The sequence below is a fragment of the Dermacentor variabilis genome, chromosome 2 (genome assembly GCF_050947875.1).
Source record: "Dermacentor variabilis isolate Ectoservices chromosome 2, ASM5094787v1, whole genome shotgun sequence".
Taxonomy (NCBI): domain Eukaryota; kingdom Metazoa; phylum Arthropoda; class Arachnida; order Ixodida; family Ixodidae; genus Dermacentor; species Dermacentor variabilis.
This window is the reverse complement of record NC_134569.1, coordinates 41,998,573-42,022,004: the sequence shown is the minus strand read 5'-3', so window position 1 is coordinate 42,022,004 and position 23,432 is coordinate 41,998,573. Positions and strand designations below refer to the sequence as shown.

The following is a 23,432-nucleotide window of genomic DNA, read 5'->3' as shown; positions in this document are numbered from 1 at the left end:
TTCTTTTGCTCGAGATAGATTCCATGCGATATTATGAGCCTTCTTGTAGGTTAAGCTGGTTCATGTTCTGGCAGAATTGGTGGGGTCTTCGAATTTTCTTTCTAGGCCTTGTTTGTAGGAGTTCTTAGGTGAGGTTTATTTTTCACTTGCTTATGTGACTGTTCGTTTTTCTGAAGATTATTTGTTTGGTGTGTCGCGGAGAAATGTTTATAGAGATTGAATATCTATGCTGTTCCCGCCGCCATTTTATTGATCGATATACATCAGATTACCGGGACAAATGTACTTGCAAGAGTGCGCAAAATGCCGGTTCTCCGTGGCACAAAAAAAAATTTGGTTTACAAATTACACACTGAACCTTTATAAGTTGCAACATGGCTTCGGAGAAAGAATGTTTTTCTTTCGACAATTAACACTCTACTTTGTATGTGCCTGAAACTATAGAACGCTGCTTTATTAACTGTAAATACGTCATTGTATTCTGGGGATAGTTCCCCCCAGAAGTTTAAGGAAAGATATTGATCTAATTTTTCACAGTATCCAAAATCTTGTTGCACCGTCTCATGACGTTCCGTTCATTATGTTTTCACCGGTAGGCCTCCATGGCCTATCGAAAACTTCTATGCAAGACAGACTAAAATGCATAGCGAATGATCTCTTCAGAATGCATTTCTCTCAGATACCTACGCACTTGAAAGAATTGATGTTCTAGCGCACGGCCTGAGCACCGAAATTTAATTTTAAAAGGTATACTGGGTTGTTCGTCGATGCATCTGAATGATGTGGTGCCGAACGAACGGCCTGGAGATGCTCCCACAACAGTATTACCATATTGCATGGCAGCGATGATTGAACTACTGCTTTAGCCATCAACTTAGTTTTGCAATCGTACTGCGATATCGGTCTGTAATAGACAACAGCATTTGTCTTCTTCTTCTTTATTGTGTCGTAGCAAACATACGCCACCTCTTGTTTAGCGCATCTCTGACAACTGTACAGGGGATACGCGTTGTCGTAAAAGTTAAATGCCTTTTAAATTCCCCCATAAATATATGGGTGCAGCATGACGACAACACGCGTAGGGTAAGACATCAGAGCGAGAGCGAACGCAAAAGGAGAAAGGCAAAAGCAATATTTAGAGAGAAATGAAGGAACTTCAAATAAGAAGAGAAAGAAAAGAAAAACCGAAGCCGGAGAAAGTATGTAAAAAGAGAAAAAGAGAAAGCCGAAGAAACAAAGTTTAAGGAAAACATTGAGAATCAGAGCGACTCGTAGGTGACAGGAGACAAAGCGAAGAGCGGGGAGAACGATGAGAGGAAAACGACGGTAAGCTATCGCGGGCCCTATTGTAGCAGGAGAGCGAGGAAGGGTGGCTCATTAGAGGGAAGGAGACGTGGGGAGTCCCCAGCCGCACAACACTCGAGCGTACTCACGTAGGCGCAGGTACGCCTGACTGTTCCTATGCCCGGAAACAGCTTCTCTACGACGCTGGCGAAAGAGCGAAGGTAAAAGGAAACAACGAAAGAACACCAGTTATATACGCAATGTCCCCTCAATAAAGGTTCCTACTCGTTTCCTAGTATATACTGGGACGGGGGTTGACTCCAGGTTCGAGGCGTGTGCATGTGCATGTGACATGTGCATGAATCAAGCTCCCCTCTTCATCGTCGTCGTTGTGCCCTCTCAGCGAAAAGAAAGAAAAATAGGCAGGAAGCCAAGGAAATGAAATCGCTACAAAAGCAAACAGAGGCCTTAAGAAAAGATAGCGAGAGCTCGGAGCGAGTTATTGATGCACGCTGCAGCTTTCCCGAAGACCGTTCTTCTACCCCTTCACTCCCTCCCTCCCCCCTCTTATTTTTTTTCTTCGTTACGTTGTTCATTGGGCTCATTCTCTTTAAAAACCCCTTTCGGCCTTCAAAGCGCAGTAATTTCTTGGCTGTTCGAGCATGAAGCCGCGGGAAGCCTTTACCTGAACGACAAGGAAGCCCTCTCAAGAATCTGTAAGCGAAATTCTTGCCGTCTTGTTTCCGTTATAGTTCTTTTTATACAGCTATACCCTTCCACGTCCTTAGCCGAGTATGCCGAGAAATTGAATGACGTCATGCTAAGCTCTTGTCCTCGTGTTTTTTTTTTTCGTTTTACAGCGAAGCTCTATATGAATAGTGCACCATGTATTTCGTTGTGTCCGTGCGTCAACAACAACAACAAAAAATGTGAGCGTGGGCCGATCTCGGAGATAGTGCAATACCGGGCTGACCTGTGGCGGAGGTGAAGCAGGCCTCAAGCGCTACGCCCTAATAATAACAATAAATAATAATGATAAATGAAAAAAAAAAACTCAAGATGCATTCTTTGAAGCCGATAAGTATACTGCAAACGGTTATGAACAGCGCATGGACTCACGAACAGGAGGCGTTGCCATATACGCAGAGGATAAAATGCGTGCACAGCCATACGCCCTTGACTCGCAAGGCGACAATGTCACCAACTGTGGGGATGTATGTGTCGTACAGACGAAAAACGGCATTTCGATATCCACTTTAGCCAGAGATTAAAATATGCAAATGCCACGTAGCTGGACAGAACCAAGGTAATGTTGTTTGGCGTCGCTTGAGGATACCAAAATTATTCTCTTTAATTCCGCTTACTTCGATAATTAGTCTTCATAATTAATCAACTTCTCAAATATTAGAATTAGATGAAAAGTGTCAATGAGAAAATTTTAGAGCGATATGAAAAACTCCCGATACACCTTTCTGTTCCTCAATACGGGCTACATAAAGTTGTTTTCCGAGCGTGAAGGAAGCCCGCTAATGCAGACGAAAATGCTGCATGACTGGCCGCTCGAGGCACTTTGCGTGTATTCGCGGGCTTCTTTCACGCTCGGAAAAACACTTCTGTGTAACACGCATTGCGCAACAGAAATCTGTATTCGGAGTTTTTCTTGTCGCTCTACAATTTTCTTATTTGCGCTTTTCATCTGAATAGAACTTTTGCGAAGGTGATTAATTAAGGCTACTTATCTAGTTAGGCGGCACGACAAAAATAATTTGAGTAACTGCAAGCGACGGCAAACAACATTACCTTGGTTTTGTCCAGCTACTTGGCATTCGCGTATTTTTAAACTCTCGCTAAAGTTAGCTGGGACACCACGCATATCTTCAGGCATACCCAAGAGTGATATCGAAAGGTTCATGACCACGCACTTTGCATATGTTAGACGTGATGACACTACCCCTGCGATCATCGCTTATACTCGAAAGTTAACATTTCAAACAAGAAATGGTTAACTCAGATTGTGCCAGAAGAGTTTAGCTTTAAATTCCACACCAATCTAAATCACTCAACTACTCAACAAAGGACGTGTATAGATTCAACTTTTTCCAAGAATCTGTCTAAAGTTGTAACCGAAGCAGTCTCTATTTGAGTAACTACAAAGCCATCGCCCTATCACTACCAAGTGCCAAAAATAGATCGTGTACCCTAGTCTAACTGTGTGTGATTTGCCATAGCTTCGCTGGTCAACCACCTTCACAGAGTGCAATGGCTACTCATTTTTTTTCTTTATTCGATCTTGTTTTTATTCTGAGAAGGCCAGGACATTATTAGGTCAATAAACCTCCCTTGTTATTTGCCGACAACACTACTGATCGAAAAGATTTCCCATCAAAACAGGCTATTTGCCCAGCTGGAGTGACTAAACATGCTCCCGTGGACATCGATGCACCCGGTTTCTAACAATTAACATTTTGTTTTCGCTTTGTCCCATCGAGATCCTTTGAAATCAAAAGTTCGATAAATGTTCAAATGTTCAACAGAAGTAATTCTTCTTGAAATAAAAAAAAATGAGCAACTCGGAAATCGTGCTTTGGTGTAGAAATTACCTACACTATACCTTGGAATGCTTGCTCGCTTACGAGAAATATCGAACTTGAGAATTAAATGTGTTGCTTCCGTTCTGCCGCAAATAAATTTAAAGTAGCACTTCTGAGTGCTTGAAGTTTGGGGACACATCTACAGGTGCATCTGCTTTGATTTTACCAAATATAAAGCCATTAGAGATTTGTGTTGATTGGATGCGGACGGCAGGCCTCCTGAAGGAGCTTCAAAAGTTATTTCAATTTAGACATCCAAGGAGAGCGTATGGTGCAAAAACTTTACTCCATACTTTATAACTGTAGTTCACCGGTCAATAAATATTCAGTCATCAGTTTGTACACTTGGAATACAAGCTATCTTTAAAAGGCTTCCCCTCAGTTTAATAATTTGTGAGGCAGAGCACGCTTTACAGGCAAAACCTTCAGGTGTGTGTGTGTGTGTGTGTGTGTGTGTGTGTGTGTGTGTGTGTGTGTGTGTGTGTGTGTGTGTGTGTTTGTGTGTGTGTGTGTGTGTGTGTGTTTCGTTTTTGTTCTTTTCTTTCTGTTCTCATTTTTACACCGAAGCTATTAAGGCCTAGTTCCCGCAGGATCGCGTCCGTGTGTAGACACAAAGCTCCCAATACGCGGGCCGATACCGAAAATGCCGGGCCGATCCCCGGCACAGGTACAGTTCGCCATTAAGGTGCCCACATACACAGCTCCGCTGGTGATCCTTTTTCACTGAGTGGAAGGATACTGAGTTCTTTCTTTCTTTTCCTTCCCATTCTTTTTCTTGTTTTATTGAATGGTAAATAACTATTCAGGAAGAAACGAGAAGAAAGGGGGTTAACCGAGGGGCCCGATTTTTATTAGTCATATCATAAGAAGTCAACAAACACTGGCACCAAGGACAGCATAGGGGAAAAAACTTGGGCTTAATAAATGAAATAAGGAAACGATAAATTAATGGAAATTAAAGTGGATGAAAAAACAACTTGCCGCAAGTGGGAACCGAACCCACAACCTTCGCATTACTCGTGCGATGCTCTACCAGTTGAGCTACCGTGGCGCCGTTTCCTAACGATAGCGTGTCGAGGTTGTGGGTTCTGTTCCCACCTGCGGCAAGTTGTTTTTTCATCCACTTTAATTTCCATTAATTTATCGTTTCCTTATTTCATTTATTAAGCCCAAGTTTTTTCCCCTATGCTGTCCTTGGTGTCAGTGTTTGTTGGCTTCTTACGATATTCAGGAAGAAAACGTTCAGTATCGTATTTATGGCAAGATAGTTGCACGTATAATCGCGAAGTCTCTGCTCCACATCCCTCTTTCATAAACGCTCGCCCACGCACGCACGCACGCACGCGCGTGCTCACATACGCAGACGGGAAGTACTTAGTCTTGACATAACAGCAACATTTCCGGTTGTAAGTCGCCACCTTACTATCTGCAGACCACGATATAATATTCATTTGTGCATTATATAAGTTGCAGGGTTTTTTATTTTCGTTATACGGCCCATTAAAAGTACTCTCGGGCGACATTTTACCTTTTGACAGCGTTGTAATCGCGCCTTGGCTGTTAATGCCGGGAATACAAGACGCGGAGCTGGAACTTTATATGTTTCTTTAAGGAAGCGAGCACTCTTGCGCATGACGGGGCGCGTGCTCACAATGTGAGCAAGTAGAATAATGTTTGGACAATGAAAAAGAGAAAAAGAAAAGAACCGACGCTATCACTTTCCGCCACCATCGAATCGTAATATACATTATAAATAACTTGCGAACGTTTCCAAGATCTCAAATTTCCTCGTTTTTCAACCTTGTAACCTTAAATTCTACCTTACTGTGGAAATGCTCGGGGTTAGAAGTTTGTATGTTTCATCTACGTTTCTCCGCGCCTTTGTCCAGATCCAGAAATGTTGATTGGCCAATAAGCAAGGCGGCTTGCGCCGAGCATACACATGAAAGGGCGTTCCTTAGGATTGTATAGACACTAATTATTCACGTGACGTAGCCTAATTTCATATTGATAATCTTTCTTCAAGCACTGGCACCACATACTGACATTTGTCTTTCTTCGTGCGAGAACTTTCTACGCGATTGCAGAGAGAAAGAGAGATAAAGAAAGAAAAAAAAAGGAAGATTAACACGATTTATGGCATCACGACACGGAATAACACGACCGAGAAACCACTCGTCAGCGCCTGTGGCGAAATTTATATTAAATCGCTGTCAGATCTTGGTGCCACCAAGAACAGTGCACCGCTGCTCACTCGAGGAGTCTTCGCTCCGGCGGCGTCCATTAATAAACGCTGAGAATCGGCGCTTGTCCCATCTCTCCACCTGCCCCGAACTGAATTATAGATGGCCGCTTTAGACAAGTCGCTCTCCGGCACCATTTATAACTGATATCTCAATTTGTCCGCTCACTTTGCCTCAGTCTTCTCTTCCGCGATGCTCTAAATTTTCGATAGACAGGCTCAAGACATGAATAAGCCAAAGTCTCCTTCGAGTAGCGTGTTGAGAGCAGAAAAAAAAAACGGATATCGTGTCTCGTACCTACTCAAGGAAGAGGAGGAGAAGCCACCCGGCTGAGTTCGGAAATAAATTTTCGTTCCAGTCAATGATAAATACTAAGAAAGCTGTGAGCGGGTTACTAGAGACCGCGCTGTGACACAGAATCATCTTTCCTCTTTTATACTAATTGAATGAATGCTTCTGAAAAGCCGTATACTCTTAAAGAAAAAAAAATACGGCACACATGACTGCTTACGTGTAGGAAAGCGAAAGCAATGTATAGTCCCTCTGGTAAAGTGTTTCTTCTTTTTTTCCCACGCGTTCCTCGTCAGCGCAAGCTCTCGCCTCCGTTCTAACTGCGCCTCGGTAAGACCAAATCAAAACGCGCCAAGCGTCTCAACGCACTCGCTTGCCCCGGAGGAGTTCATAACTCGATGGACTGCTCAGCAGCATTGAATTAGTCATTAACGCTTTTGATTTTACATACCAATTTTATAAAAGACGTTCATGACCTGGTGCCACCTCTATCCCGTTGGCTGCGCCGTCACATGATCAATGACGCACCAACTAGGCCACACTTATCGACGTCACGCGTGCAATGACGCACGCACTAGGTCCACCTTTAGTCATCCAGAACCGGGAAGGCACAATGGCGTCGGGGAAGTGTGCCCCGGTGACCCGGGTTCGACTCCCATCCAGACCGAAATTTGGCAATGTTTTTTTTCAGATCCATTGATTTGCTTTGTTTGCAGGAAGCGCCCTGAGAAATTTGACGTCAATCCGAGAATTTTTTACGTGTTTTTCTCGTTGCGCCGTCGGCTATTTCCGGTACGATTGCTCGGTGGCGACAGCGATGACTCCGGACTTTCGCGCAATGGGGCGTACAGTGCTTCCGCGTTAAAACCCCCAGAAAACTGCAGAACCGTATTTGCGAATGCACAGAATTGACTTATTAACCAGCCGCAATTTGGCAATTATGTTCGTGGTATAGTTAAGTTTACCGTGCCAATCTCCCGGTACATGTTCAAATTTTTAGTGATATTTTATATAGGGGAAGAGCTTTCGCAAAACTTTGTCGTCGCAGGCCAATATTTCTTTGAAGAAATAGGATGATGCAATACTTGACAAATCTACAATGAGTCGCTTGAAGCGAGAGGCTTATCTTGAGCATTCGTAAGAGAAATTCTCATCATCAACGCAAAACACGGAATTGCTAATAAGTATATATTTCGCAGGTATGTCTTTATTTTTTCTTTCGCGCGAGACATGTTGCGCACTCTTTGAATCCGTCCTACGGACCGCAGGTTATTTGTTTTTGCTTCAAACTACTGTCGAGACTTGAATTAAACGACAATCGCCATCATCGTCCACTTATTTTGTGACCACCATAGAACGAGTACTTCTCCCATTCATCTCAAATTGGCTCTGTCAAGCTTCACTTGTAAGCGTGCACAAAGTGAAGCGATAACTTTAAGCGCGTGGCAGTGCAATGCTTTGAGAACAATCTTAGGGACGGCCATACTTTGCCACGGATTAAGACGCACACGAAAGGAAGAAGCATATGCACTATATTCGAAGCCGCACAGTAACCGCCTGTGCAGTATACTGCGTTCGTAATTGCCGAGACAAATTCGTCTGATTAGTGAACGACTTCGCATAGCGCATTTTGAGAAAGGTACTTTTTGCTTAGCGTAAATGAAGATGAAGACGTGCAGTCGCGTCGTCCATCACATGACAGAGTACTGGTGACTCCCGAGCGTAGTCTATGCTTCTTCCTTTTGGGTCTGTCTTAATTTGCGGGAAACTATGTCCTTCAGCAAATACAAACTAGGCCAACAAAGAGTTCTGTTGAAAGAATCTGTGACTCACGGAATTGCTTTTCCGCACATAACTTGTGATTTTCGCACAAGAGCTAACCGGGCTACGCTTGCTCACCACCTCTTCGCGTTGACACGCTGAGCTTCGCCAGATTGGGAACATGAGTTATATTTGTGAAGTGAAGTTTCAAGTCTCACATAAAACGTCGGAAAGCTGAGAGAAAGTATAGGTGCCGGTGTACTCGATGCACCCCATGAGCCCGACGCTCATTTATATCACGCGCATGAGAGGTTTATTTCACGGTCTCCATGACAAAAACCATGAACTAACACAGAGCTGTATGGCGCAGTCTCCCATCAGCCAAGTTTCTACAACTTCACCGCCGCGTGCAGTTGCATTCAAATTCGGCGTGTGGAGCAGCTCACACGCCGTCACTGTCGAACTCGCCCGCAAGTGACGTGATTTTCTGATCACAAACGTTTTATTCTTTCCTGATCCCAGCGCAGAATCAAGCGCCGCTCATTTATCCCTCTCGCTTCCGCGCCATTTCTTTTTTTCACCACCTCCACGCAACCATTTTACTTCATTCGCGAAAAGAGCGCCTTTCCGTCGAAGGGATATCGAACAATGACGTTTTGAACGTGGCCAGATCCGTCTCTGTCTCCCGCTCCTAGCCGCTGCTGCGCTGCCACAAAGCTGCGGATCCCACTTCTTCCTCGCGCCACTATTCCTCCTCCTAACTCCCGTCGTTTGAAGACAGAATGAGTTTCAGACCAACCGCGCAGGCGAACGGGTGGCAGCATCCGTGGCGGCCGGCAGAGCCCCAACGTCGGATGGGTCGACGCGACGGCATTCGTTACGTCCAGACCTCTTTCGCGGCGGCCAAAGCGCGTACGGGTCTTGGCAGACGTCTGCCCGGCCACAGCGCCTTCTCCTCCCACTTCTCCGCCAAACCGCCGCGGCCGATCACGCCCCATTGTTAGGAATGGCCGCGCTTCTCTCCGCCGCTGCTACTCAGCGCTGGCCGATCGTCTTCGCGGGGGGCTTTGTGTGGCCGCCGGCGGCTGCCATTAGTTCGCCCCCTTCGAGGGGCAGTGGGGGGGGAGAGAAAAGTTCTTCGCCGCCTCGGCCGCCCCCGCGTCTTTGCGATGGCCGACTGGCAGCAAAGGCGTTTCCGTTTGGAGAGCAGCCGGCTGGATAAGCGGCTCGATTCATCATGTTAGCGCTCCGGCCAGGTGAGGATGGAGTACCCATTATTGTCTGCGGCTGTGGCGGCGAGCACGGACGACTCGGAGCGCGCAGCCCAAACACTATTCGATTGCCCCACGCCACCGAAGGGGCGCGCGCGCGAGCGAGCAAGCGGCGTGTACACAGCGCGCGCGTGTCCGCCGCCATCTATCTTGCCCGCCGGCGCGTCCCGCAGCTCAAATAGGGCGGCCTGCATCGACAAACTAGGACGACAGATCTCTACCCTTTACTCTCGCCCGCCCGAGCATCTGCGGAACCTTCTTGTCTTTGTGACGATGGTGTGGTCCTGAATGCCCATTTATACGGCTCGTTTTTAACTTCAGAAATCATTCCCGGTGTCTATCGCCTCATGATCGTGCAGGTGTCGCGAGGCCGGCGGCCGAAACATGCATAGCATGCACGATAATAATCCCAGCCCGACACTTCCTCGCTTCAACTCTCGCAAAAATTGCCGGGAGGGACGGGAGAAGGTAGAGCAAGGTGGAAAAAGAGGACGTATTTGCATATTGACGTCTTGCCTTGCTACGATCTGGCTCACCGTTCACCTACAGTAACGTATCCTGACGGAGTGTCCTCTAAGTGTACATGTGTGCAGCACATTTTTAAAACGTACAAAGAAAACAATTGCTTTCTTTTTGAGACCTGCTGGCGCTCGTCGCTTAGCAGACAAAAAATATGAATGCATCTAAGCGATTGACGCATTGCACGAAGCGCTATTATGTTCTATCCCCCACCCCCCACCCCATTGTTATGCCGCGGGGACACCACACGTGCCGAACTCGCAGCGCACGCCACACACACGCGCGGCTGACACACAGAACTCGGCCGAGTCGAAATAGCTCAATTTAAAAGTTTAATATGAACAGGGGGTATCACACGCACGCTCTGCAGAGAAGGAGTGCGCGGACGACTGGCCGCCTTTTGCATGTGGCTGCGTGCTACGTATAGCGCGTCGATTTGCCTACGCAACAGCAAGCGCATGCAAGCAAGCACGCGTGAAGAACGACCAGGGAGAAGTAATAATAATAAAGAAAGAAGTCTTAACAGAGTACACAAAGCGCGATATACACAGTAGACGCGAGAAAAACAAGAAACAGAGCGGTTGCGGTGGGGGGAGGGAGTGCAAAACACCGCAGAAAGGCAAGGAGTCGATCATCAGCCTGCCGGAGCAAATCAATGCCCTGGGCTGTGTGCGCGCAGCACCGGCGGCAGCCGCTCGATCCGCCGAGGCCAGGCAACCGAGGAGAGCGGCACGCCACAAGAACGATCATCCAGCGGCGGCCGCGCCGTGCTATGACGCGTTGTGGTCGGCTCTCCCCCCGTCGCCGGGCACCAACGTTTGTCGCTCTCTCTCTCCTCCTCTCCAGAACTTCGAAGCCGGTTTTCTGTCTGCGCTGGCTTGGAGACGGACGGTGCTTACGATTGTACACCTGTTCCGATACCTGTGGCAGTAAAATGTCGCCCCGTGCGGAAACAGGGGGCTGAAGGTGAAACTATGGGGATAAAAAAAAAAGCAACGGAAATGCTCGTTTTCGCAGCCTAACCTTTAATGTGCGTTACGTGGCCATATAAATGAAAGAGAGAGCAAAAAAGAAGCCTGCAATTACAAAGCCATCGGCGTAGCCACCCACTGGACTTATTACTACTCGGCGATGGCGTAAAGAAAAAAGAAAGAAGCCTCTCCTGGTTCGTTCCAGAAGAACATAAGCACGTCTGTTAGAAGTGTTCTCACATGCTCTGCCCTAGGAACACACTGGTGTCAGCCTTTTATGGTTCATTTAATGTACGGCATTATATGTATGGGATCGCCTATGGTAACGCATTCCGACGGAGTGTTCTCTAAGTGTACATCTGTGCAGCATATTTTAAAACGTACAAAGAAAACAATTGCATTTTCTTTCGGGACCTGCTGGCGCTCGTGGCTCGAGGGAAGATTTGCAGTTTTTAAGGACATTAGACTTGGACAAGTGACTGTTGCCTGATCTGATGTTTATAGTGCTGCAAGTGATGTTGTGCTGTGCGCGGTGACAGAGAGAGAAGTGGTTCTTGTGGGGAAGGATAAAAGGCTAGCACTATTTTCTGCAACCCATGCGGGAGCACGGCTCAGCGCCAGCAGGGTGGCGGTGATGGCATTAAAAGAGAGAGAGGGTAGGAGGGAGAAAGGTAGAGGGTCGTATGCGGTGACAGTGACCGACCGTGATTGAGCATGTGTGCTCCTCTCTCTCTCTCTCTCTCTCTCTCTCTCTCTCTCTCTCTCTCTCTCTCTCTCTCTCTCTCTCTCTCTCTCTACTTTTTGTCACTCTGCCTCCCCCTCTCCCCAGCGTAGGGTAACAAACTGGATATTCTCCTCTGGTTAAACTCACTGCCTTTCTCCTTTCTTCTGCTTGTCTCTCTCTCCTTTAATGTACGGAAGAGAGTGTCCGGGGATCTCTCAGTAAGCGGAATTTCGCTCGGAAGTATTCACAAAAACCATCAAACATTTAGCTTTCCCTTGGATATTGACTAAGGCCTGTCTCGAATCCTTCCGCTTCGAGCAAAAGAAATATTTATATAATAATAAAAAATTAAAAAAATAATTAAGAAAGTGCTTCATCCGAGAACCGCTCCAGCCCCTTTATTCCGATTACGTTTGTCATCACGCTCCTACTCGCATGGCAGAAATAAAAAAAGTATAGTGCTGCCCCAGGACTAAAAAAAAAAAAAAGGTGGCACGACACCATCTATGTGGCATCTAGGTAGAACGTGGAAAATAATACAGGCATAAGTTAACCCCGTTTTCCTAACATCGATCTGGAAGGAAACAAATAGAGATATTGTACCACACCATTGGGGGCCCGGTGGCTTACAGCCACCAAAGTTATAGTGGGCAGTATGAACTTAATAAAGGCCGCAACAACTTTAAGAGTTTGACGCAGCTGTCAGGAGAATGCTACGCACTGTTCAACTGACAGACTAAAGAACAAAAAGCAGGTGCAGGCACTGATAGAAGGTTTCCTTTGCATGTGTTTAAGTACTACGAGTCGACTATAGATTGTGCTCGTGCCACCTATGGTTCTCCCGAAAAACTGGGTTAGTTTTTTTCTTCAGTGGTAATTCGGCACATTTCCCATTCGCTTCACACATTTCCTTTCAAGCATTACTCCAGGGGTAAGTCGCATGACACCGCTAGGGAACTGAACCTAGCAGGAAACGAGACCAAGACAGCCAAGACGATGTCATTTCTGTGATGCAGAGAACATACTATGGGCTCGTTTATGACCTCTTTCTTTTATTTCTTATCGTTTATGCAGCGGTTTACCGGTAAATTTGCGAGAAATGCGAGGGAATTACGTCCCACCTTTTGAAGTTATGGATTCAAGATTTAAACCGCGTTCACCACATTGCAAAGTGTTGTAGAGGAGCTCAACCTCCTGCCTCTTGGAGGCGCGAAGTACAACTGGCAGTGGTCCGGAGCAGAGTAAACCATCGTCAGTGGTCTGCTATATATATATATATATATATATATATATATATATATATACTTTTCTCAGCTCACCATTCCCCTTTCTTCCTATACCACATGACCGGCTTCACACACTGACGCATAGATTTTTCCCATTTTGGCATTCCTAAAGCTAACGTGTTAAAAAAAAGAAATCGGAAATTGGGAGACAACGTATGGCTCGCATGTTTAACGGCGACATCAACAACAACTACATATGGCCATAGACAGGCCAGGAGCGGGTTCCAGCGATCTCCTGGAGGAAGTATGGAGTCGCTCTGAACAGATGCGCTGTGGAGAGCAGTCTTCGGCACAGAACCGTCCGGGCATTTATATCTCGAGGCTGTGTATCGCGTACTCCAGCCGAGGCTTCTTCCGACTACAGCTACCGCTTCCAACGCGTGCTACGAGGTAACTTTACTGTCGACTACACTCAGCACTCAACAGGCCCTGTCCCGTACAGCTCTTCCGATGCTGGAAATTGTACACATTATCCCCAAATATCATGTACGCAATGTCGTTTCAACATGCTGTGAGAATGTTTGTATGTAATAATTACCTCGCAAGTGTAATCCATAGACAACCAAGGGTTATGTATATAGATTAGCTTTAAAATAACGTGTGTTCTGTGTTTGTTTCACGGCATGTCGTGAAATAACAAGCACCTGTGTTGTTGTTACCTGTGTCCACGTCAATGCGGCACTGCACCTTTATTGCTGTTCATCTGAGAGAAAGCGAGGGCAACAAACTAAACTACGGCAAGTGCCTGTTGGCTGCCACAGCACATAGTGAACCAAATAAACGAGCGCGAAGAGGAAGAAAAATGAACAGAAGGGATGATTATCTGTTTTGAAGCATGATGCTATAGCGTAAAATTAGGTTTTTCTAAGCGCAGTCATTTTCTTTTTCTTTCGTTTGGCATATTCTAGAGATTGTAGAGCACCGCCGGCAAGCCTCCTGCAGCATGCGCGCATTATGTTAGAAATTCGTAGCATTCATTTCAAGTCTCACTAGCGATCGACAAAGCAACCGCACCGTGAAGCATCGTTGACTTGAAAGGGCAATGTGGCTGCTGTAAATGCTGCTAGACACGGTTCACACAGTGTGTCTGTCTCGTCCACCATCTTTCCCGCTGCCGCCGAAATTGTTACTAGCCAACCATGCGACAGCTTCGCGTAGACGGGTCGAGTAACATTCCTTACGGTCCTCTCAGAGACGCACTTGGTGATAAGCCGACATTAGTTGCAACGCAGCTGCCCTTGTATACGACCGTGAGAAAAAGCCGCCATGTCCCGGTGAAGGGCGCTGAAGAAGCCCCAGACAGATGCCGAGGGGCTGGCACTGCCGGCGCGAGTCGCCGGGCGGCGCAGGAACGCACACAAACACGAAGAACGTTCACGGAGATGAGCCTCGCTCGGTCAGCTGGCGCATTGGGCCCGTTGTACGCCACACAGGCGGGCATTCCTGCGAGCAGTGCATCAAGCCGGTGGTCGCTGAGCGTCGCAGCGCTGGCTGAGGCCGGCCGCCGGCGTTAGCTTCCTGTTTAGCGCAAGCAGGATGCAAATCAGCGAGCGATGCCTTCGCGGTGTCCACACTGGTGCGCCACGCGAGGCTGAAGCGAGGCACGTCCCACTCTTTCCAACCTGTTCACGTCCTTAGCGTGAGCTGGCGCGTCTCTAGCCGCGCCGAAGTGTGGGCACAAACGGCCGCTAACGGAGAGGCCGTGCTGCAATGAGCGGTGCTTATATATAAGCGTGTTGCGACAGAAAGGTGCAAGTAACAGAAAAATTGATTGTACCGAAGCCCGCGAGTCAGATAAGACAACCAGCGTTACCGGAATAACAGCTTGGGAATATTTGGTTCAACAAGGTCTGAGATAGAGATAGAGATAGGGAAGAAAGGAAAAAGACAGGGTGGTTAGCCAGAAGGAGAAATCCGGTTCGCTGCTCTACACTGATGAAAGGGAGAGGGAGAAAGATAGAAAAGTAGAGAGAGAGAGAGAGAGTAAGGGAGAAATTGAGGAGGAGAGAGGGAGGAGGAGGGAGTGATGGAGCACAGACATAAGACGACAGCCGGTCATTATCGCCGTGGACTGTCGCAGCATAGGCGCACTTGCAACACACCGAACACCAATTGAGGCTACACACACCTGTGCAGGTTTGTAGTCCTTAAAAACTGTAGCAGTGCTTTAGTCGCCCTCTGTTTCGATGTCTTATGAGGTCGGCATTCCAAAATAGTTCGCTGTGATAATTGTCTTTCTTCTAAGTGATCTAGCTTAGCAAACCTAGAAACGCGAAGCTAAATTACCATCTTAAAAAAAGGTGTAGGAATATTTCGCGTTTAAAGGTAGAGCTAACGGTGATTACCGCAACCTGAAATTAAATATTACAGGAGACAGCAATGCATCCTATGGCGAATGCTATGCCGTCTTGGCCGCTGCTAACGGTTGACACACCACACCGCGTGGGGGCACACGCGTCGCATTTTGCGTCACCTGTTTTCTGCACGCTGCAGTCATCGCCGTCATCGGGTGTGTGGTGAGAACACTGCATGGCATGTCAAAGTAGCGCTACTGGGCTTTCCAAATGCCACCAGTCAGCAGACGGTGCACATCGCGCTATTCTATGCCACCTAGTAAATGCTGGGGTGGAGAGATGCACATAAATATCTTTTTTTTTTTTCAAAAGACGAAGCACCAACAGAGACAGCACAGCAACGAAGAAACAATAATTGCAGGAAGCGCCTTGTCCTGTCATTGTTGTTTCTTCATTGGTATGCTGTTACTGTTGGCGCTTCAGCTTTTGAAAAGCTATGAACCGCCTAGCCCCACGACGTGTTCTACTGCATAAATTTCAATAATGCACAGAGCTCTGTGCTGTCAGAAAGAACAACTGACTACCTGGAAGCACATGCGTGTCTTAATAGATATTCTTTTGCATATTCTGTAACTGAAGTAAACATACTGTCCCCCATTGTGTCGAGCGAAGCCCGCACAAGCGATGTAACTCTCTGTTGACATATTTTTTTTATTGTTGATAGGGGCGCATACCATGGTAACATGTAGTTTAATATCCACGGTCATTAATAAAAGACTTTAAAGATGGACCGTTTCTGGGTGTTCTTCACACCCTGCCGCCTTGTATTTATGCATCATTGACAGTTTTTAAATATATTGCGCGTTGTAGGCTACAAATCCTGCGCACGGTACGTACAATCCGTCTCAATTCTGTGTGGTAGCTCTGGAATGTGTTCGCCTTAACAGTGGCATTGCGGCAGCTGCCTTTGCTGTGAGCAGGAAAACGTACAACGAGCTCAGTGGCTTACGCACGGATAAAGATGAGTGGCGAGAATTAGGTGCAATAAAGGAATAATAAAAACCGAGGGCTCGCGCACCCACAAATGCCGACTCAATTATTCCGCTTGTTTTACAAGCGATAACTAAATTCTGCATGCACACACGCACGGTTGTGAGTGTGTGTTTGTGTGTGTGGGTTAACGCAAATAACTCTGTGCTACACGAAGTTGAGCTGTGGTTCACTTAATGCATTTAGTGACTCCATAAACGGCGCTGTAAGTGCAAAAAATATTTCGAGATTTTATGCTCTCAACCCTCAAATACCGAGCCGTGTACGTGTCGAGTCGACACACATGGACACACGCGTCCGCTTCTCATTGTGTTATGCGTCTAGTGGTCGCCTCACCCATCGCCGTGGCGTAGCGGCCACGGTGTTCGGCTGATAAGCACGATGTCGAATCCCGGCAGCCGCATTTCTATAGGGGCGAAATGCACAAGCGCCCGTGCCCCGTGCAGTGGCGGCAGGTTAGAGATGCCCTGGTGGTCAATATTATTTCGGTGTCCCCTACTACGGCGTGCCTCATAATCAAATCGTGGTTTCGGCACGTTAAACTACATAATTCCATTCAGAAAGTCATCTCATGTATGATTATCTAGATTGTAAACCTTCCAATGAGGATACCCTACTTATGTTTTATTCTTCTCATTGCCTCGATAATGGTTATATATCGGCGCTTCCCGTGAGAGTCACGCGGCTGTTTGGGCTTGAGATGAGTTTATGGCGTGCTTTGTGCAACCACATCTCGAAACTCGGACGTTACAAAGTTTTTCCCGTTCTAGTTAGCCTGTATACAGGACAGGATGGTCGTTGACTAGCGGCCAACCAATATTGTTTCATTGCTGAAAGAGGGAGAAATACAAGTAACACGCACGTGTGAGCCCATTGCGGCATTCCTGTGAAAAGCAGTCCCTTAACATCTCCAATGAAGGCACTGCTGATGACACTTTCATTAAACCAATGGCAAAGAAAACAGCATTACACCTCTTATCTTGCGAGCCCAGATCTTATACTTATTGTAGTAGAGCCTGTCCTTGCTCAAAATTTATTTAGTTCAGGACAAGAAAACAAAATTAACGCTAGTAGAGACACAATTAGTTTGCCGCACGTCATGAGAGGAAAAGAAAATTTGTTCAAGAACTTTCTGCATAGTAAGTCAGCTCGATCTTTTCGCTTCCATCCGTACGCCTAGGAAATGTGCCCTTCGCTTTAGGAATTCGCGATTACTGCGATTCAAGAACAAAGGTCAGCGACCACCACCAGACCTCTCTCTCCCTCTTTCCCTCAGCCTTTCTTTTCTTTTTTGTTGTCTTTTCTTTCTTGAAAACACAGTGCTTGTCTAGCTTTCCTTTTTGTTTTCATTCAATAGACGCGCCGACTCGGAGCGATGCACCGCTAAATGGCGTCATGTATGCCTTCCACGTGGATTCCACTCAATCTACTCAATACGGCCTCCCGTCGGCGTGCATATAAGCTCAGGTTTTGCCGTTCTTCCGTTTAGTATAACTCTGTTTACGGTAGGATTCACCATAAGTGATAAGCGTGACAGCATTTGACCACTACGTTTTTTTTTTTCTTTTCAGGCTATTATATAACCACCACCTGCCATCATTTTAAAACGGCACTTAATGCAAATATCCTGCATATTAATAAGGCGATGAATAACTTTTTGCTGGATACCAAGCCGTTAGGAAGGTTTTGTTGCCCAGAGAGCAGCACCACTAGTCTGAACTAATGCATCGATCAGAGTCACTTTCACTGTCAGACTGCAATCCACAGGTGACCTACGGACGTATTAGTGCTACAGTGCCTACAAAACCATTTGGGAAGTGTATACTCATAACCGCAAATGTACTCGGTGCACCGGATCTAAAAAAAAAATTCATCGCACTCAGTGAAGCCGCCGTTACTATATAGAGACTTCCCCAAGTACGTTTATTGCTCACAAAAAATCGAGTGTTATGGTGAAGTCGCAATGAAGTGAAGCCTTTTCTTGCGGCTTCAGTGCTCTGAAAATATTTCCGGTTGATTGTATGTTATAATCGGCCGGAAGGAAGTTCGTCATCGTTTTACAGTTATACAGCAACAAGAAAAAAGAAATGGTGGCTCTCCCGTGATCGAAAGTATATGCAAGCATGAAATGGCTACCGAAAAGGCAGATTGGTTGGAGATGATTGCAACGATTACTCACAACCACCCCACAACCAGCAAAACCCTGTCACAACCATCCGCGGCGCGCCGGACGCTGCCGGCGTGGTTATGCAGCGTGGCGCCATCTCTCGAAGAAGGTGGCGCAATACCCGCGCTGCGGAACTCATGGACCACTGGCGTTTAAAAAAGAACAGGCAACCCTCTCTCAGCGCCAAAGGAAGGAAGGAAAAAGTGGAGAAGGAAGGCAGGGAGGTTAACCAGTGTAGCGTAACCGGTTTGCTACCCGACAATCAAGTGTATAGTGCACTGTATCTGCCTTTTGAACGTCGCTGTTGGAAATGACATATAAAACTTCAGCGTAATAGAAGTTACAGCTTGAGTGGTATTGGGAACAAACATTAGGAAGAACTCGGAAGCAGTGTTTTTTCTTACTTGTTTGGGCAGTGACTAGCGTATGTAATGCCGTCCTGCACAAAGGGTTGGGGGCCTGGTTGCCTGCCTCTTTTTGTTCTCTCAACGATGCCCGGATGTTCTCGTCTGAGTGCCCGGGTAACGGCTCTTGCTTTTGCCTCAAGGTCACTTGAATGTCGCCGACAACGGGAGCTAAAAGCATTTCATGCTTAAAAACTCTTCACAGATACATGTAGTACATATGCGTCAGTGGCAGGCAGCTGGTCTTCTTACGCTAACATAGGCGCAGGTTCAGTGTTACGCTAGTGGGCACTTCACTGCATGTCTCGAAAGTTGCCTACAAAATAAGCAGACTCGTTATTATGATTCAAGCACACCTTAACGTCAAATCGCTGTGTGTTCTTTGCATCTGGGATGTGGAAGGTTGCAGATCCCGTTCTAAAACGAACAGTGGCCAAGCTTTATGCACTCGCAGGAATTACTTTCGTCTCCATAACTGAGGTTTTGAACTAAAGAAAAGAGAATTAAATGTGAGGAATCCTGAAATAAATGAAATAATAGCAACAGATTAGCCCACTACGAGAACCGAAACAAGAAGGCTCGGCCCATTCGGAAATAAAGAATTTCCGTGAAAACCATCTCTCCCTTTTTTTCTTTATTTATTAACTTCCGGCCTGCGGTACGTTCCCCTTGACGCGACCGTTCCGGGCCTCGGAACGCTAGCGTGCGTTGAGAATGGGCTTCCTCTCCAGGCGCATTAGCGCGCCCGCCACCGCGGGGCGCCGGTCCAGCCGAGCGACGAGGCATCTTGTGGCGGCAGGCTCGGCGTCGTCGTTCGTCCAGCTAGTTCAAAGTTTGCCACGCGGTGTTCGGTCGACGCGCTCAGCCACGGCGCGCATCGTCTCACTTCCACGCTCCTAATTCTTCCGCGGCTTCGGATATTGCAAAATCGATGGTGCCGAGCCACGGCCGAGCATGCAATTACCCGCGCTCATTACGTCTAGATAGAAAACGGCCATTTCACTCCCCCTGCACTCCTTCCCGCAGCCTTGGCTCCGACCGGCGGCCACCCCGGTTGCCGGCGGCTTCCCCTGGAAGGAAGAGTGACTCGCGGAGAAGAGGGCTTAAGCGGAGGAGACGCTGTTTTGAAGATTGGGGATGTGGCGGCGGAAGGGGCGAGGGCCTGCAGATAGGGAGAATGTCTGAAAGGCCCAGTCGGCCCCCATGCAGAAGTGGCCCGCTGACAAGACGGCTCAGCGAGGAGAAAAGTGGCTTTCGCCGCCTTCCCTCTGCCCCACTCGCCTTCTCTCTCCTTCTGCCTCTCGCCTTCGCGCTCTCGTCAACTGCGCCGCGCGAACATCGGTGCGACAGAGCCGGCTCGCGCCGTTTCTCCCGAGCTCCTTCGCTTACACGGCCAAAATATTGCGCGTGGCCTCCTGGCAAGCCTCTCAAGAGCCAGTCCGTGTTATGCTACGAGTGTAACATACACGGCACTGGCTGCTTCACCTCGACGCCTTTGCGGCCGTCCTTGCTTTGCTTTCCCACTCGGCTTGCTCTGGTGAGCGCCGAACACAGCCAACGTGTTATGCGCGTGAACAAGCGCTGCATAATGCGCTGTGTCGGTCGCTGTCTTAAACGCTGGACTCGATCTCGGCACTTGAGGAACGGCTGTCTGAAGGGCAGTATAGCGGTCGAGCTGCGAGCTGGAGGGAAACGCGCACTTTGCACCCTCTCTTTCTGTCTTTTTTAATCTCTCTCTAACTCAGTCTGTATTTTTCTTTTTTCTTCTTTCCAGAATGGACCGCCACGGTCCTGAAAGAGCGGCCGGCTTCTGCTCTGGCGCTTAGTAGCGCGGCGAGACTGCGACAGTTTTCATGGGGTAAGTTTTCGGCAAAACGATTATGCGCCCGTCCTTGCCGCTCGCTCGGGAGTGAAATGACTACGAGCCGCTGCGGCTCGGGTGAAAAGTGAATTAGTTTACGGGGAACTGGGACACGCGGGGCGGTCGTAAGGGGAAGGAGCTTTTGCGGCACTTTTAACGGCGCATCGTCAGAGAGACACCCCTCGCTTGGCCGTTGCTCTTTTTGGGGAATCTGGGCTTTTGTTAAGGCGAGCCAAGCGGCGTTATTGGCTAGATTAAAACGAGCGTAATAGAGGGTTAGAAGGGAAGCCTAGACGTGATTTTAAGTAAGATAAGCGATGAAATTACAACTTACTTCCCGAATAATCACGTACTTATGTGCAAAATAGTGCCTTGTGTGAAAGGACGATAAGATGAACATATTCATAGCCGATTGTTCAATATGCACTCGCTTGTTGCTGTAAACCTTGTGATCACATGTCAAATACATAATGGCACGAGTTTGGGGATAAAATTTAGCGTCTTCCAGATGAGAAAACCGGACAGATTTGCGCGCGCCGAATTAATACGATACGATAAGTTTCTCTAAGTTACACGTACTGTAGGTGTGGAGGGTTTCTCCTCAACACAGTGAAGATGTCCTTATTTTAGAAACCTAATAGCACTGATACCACGGGGATTCAAGACAACAATTTGGCAAGTCAATAAACGAAGCAATTGATTATTTATTAATCTTCAAAGTCAAAATACGAGGATTTTGACAGAGCTGAAAGATCAGTTATTTATGGCGCGTAGAGTTCGAAACTATGTGTCGACATTGTAGTGCCGGAAATTACACACTGCCTATGCGACTCTCAGGCCGCGAACTCCTACAGGCAGTCAAAACATGCCTTTTCTGCAACACTGTCTCTTTCATCTCAACGGTCACTACTGTTTTTCATTGGCTCGTGTACGGAAAGGCAAGTGCCGTGTACCCTGCCAAAGAGACCGTACTCAAACAGGGTAAAATAGATTAGTAAAAGTGGTAGCTGGGCTAGTTGGTACAAATGCATGATTACGTGCTACGGGTCTAACGATGGGAATGCGGCGGTACAAATGACGGGATATGGCGCACTTGCAACCGTAATAAAACTCACAAATGGCCATTATGAGTACTCTTGTAATAAGCCTTACACTTACGAGCGCGTCATCGCCCGAACCGTTCTCCCTCTCGTGCACGTCATTCTGCGCCTGCATGGCAGTAAACGGAACCTGTTGCGGTTAATCTCCTTGCTATCGCGCGTCCTTCTTGACTGAAATTCCGGATATTGAGTGTGGAAACTTGCCTGAGCGTCCATTTAGTCACGCTTATCATATTGAACCAATGTTGCAGGCGCATAATATATGCATTTGCACTAACACCTGCAAACAAAGGCAGTAAGAAAGTTGATTCTAAACTTTCCTTCGCAGACCCCTGGCTAAGCGTATGCCTTCCTAGGTCCTACATCACAAATTTTCTGGCGGATAATAAGAGAGACGAAACTTGCGCGTAGGTAACAGTAATATCAATTAGACACGAATTCTCAGTGGCTTTTTCGTACGTTCAGAGCATGCATAAAGAGCCCAACCTTTATAACCGGCTTGAAATATGCACAGTCCGTTGAAATATTGGGAGTGCAAACAGCTGTTTTCATATAAACTCTGCCTAATGGTTAAGCTAAATATAGGTGTAAGGGCCAACGAACGTTCATACTCCCGGTGCAATAACTCCGTAGGCAAGAATTTAAATTGACTAAAAAGTTACAGGTGCTTTCAACAAAGGAAGACACAGATGTGCACCGCCAAAGAGTGTGTACATATGGGCAAAGGTCAGGTGAAGAAAGAAGTCGTCGCTTCGCCGGGAAGGGAAACCATTGGTAGCTGCATAAAAGTACTAGCTTTTTATATGAAAGAAGGCTCGTAGCTATATGAGCAGTAGAAAATTCATTGACGATTACAATAGTCCCTAAGGCGAATTTTGAGCGCAGCTGTTAAGGGCTTTCGAATATGGTTTATTGTGGCAAAGAATTTCATTCTGAACGGCAGGGTCATCTCGGCGGTAGCGCCGAGCCTCTGCTCGGGCAGCTCATTTATAAGCAGCGGCCAACGAAGCATTTCCAGCGGTTGTGTCACTCATTGTTCAGAAAAAAATTATGAACACGAAAACGTGGGGCTCGCGCGGAGCGCATTCTCTAGCGGTGACGGCGCATGCGAAGTAGCGCATGCGCAGTGGGTTGGAAGACCATGCCAGCGCTTTATTTTCATATATGGTGCAGGTGCACGCGCTCGCCGCATGCCTGGTCGCCGCCGTGGAGCATGCCTCGCGCGGCACTCCGCATTCCTCCTCACTCTTTCCCCATACTCTCCTCCTCCACTTTCCTTCATCTCTTCGCCCTCGCCGTCTTTCATCCCCCGCTGCACTCCGCGTCCGCTCTTTCAACTTTCGCCCGGTTACGCCGAGGGACGCCGAGGCTCAACGCAGGAACGGGTGCCTAAAACCGGAACCGCATGGCATGTTTCTCGCTCACGAAAGCGCAACGCTCGGCGAACGTCTCCAAAGCTCAGCAGATCACATGACCTCCAACGCTGAGCTCCATGCTAGGCGTGCTGGAAGACAGTTTGCATCAGCGCGCCAGCTATGCCCTTCAAGATTGGTTGTAGCGCTATCGTCCCGTATGCGGCCCAAACTTGGAGGCAGTGCACGTGCCTTCTCGACTC

The 23,432-nt window shown here is 47.4% G+C and overlaps 1 non-coding gene across 1 annotated transcript; it reads right to left on the bottom strand.

Annotated features, from left to right (window-relative positions):
- Positions 1 to 4,853: 4,853 nt before the first annotated feature.
- Positions 4,854 to 4,926, bottom strand: TRNAT-AGU (transfer RNA threonine (anticodon AGU)). The gene has a single exon. It is a non-coding gene; the product is annotated as a tRNA-Thr (tRNA).
- Between the last annotated feature and the right edge of the window lie 18,506 nt (positions 4,927 to 23,432).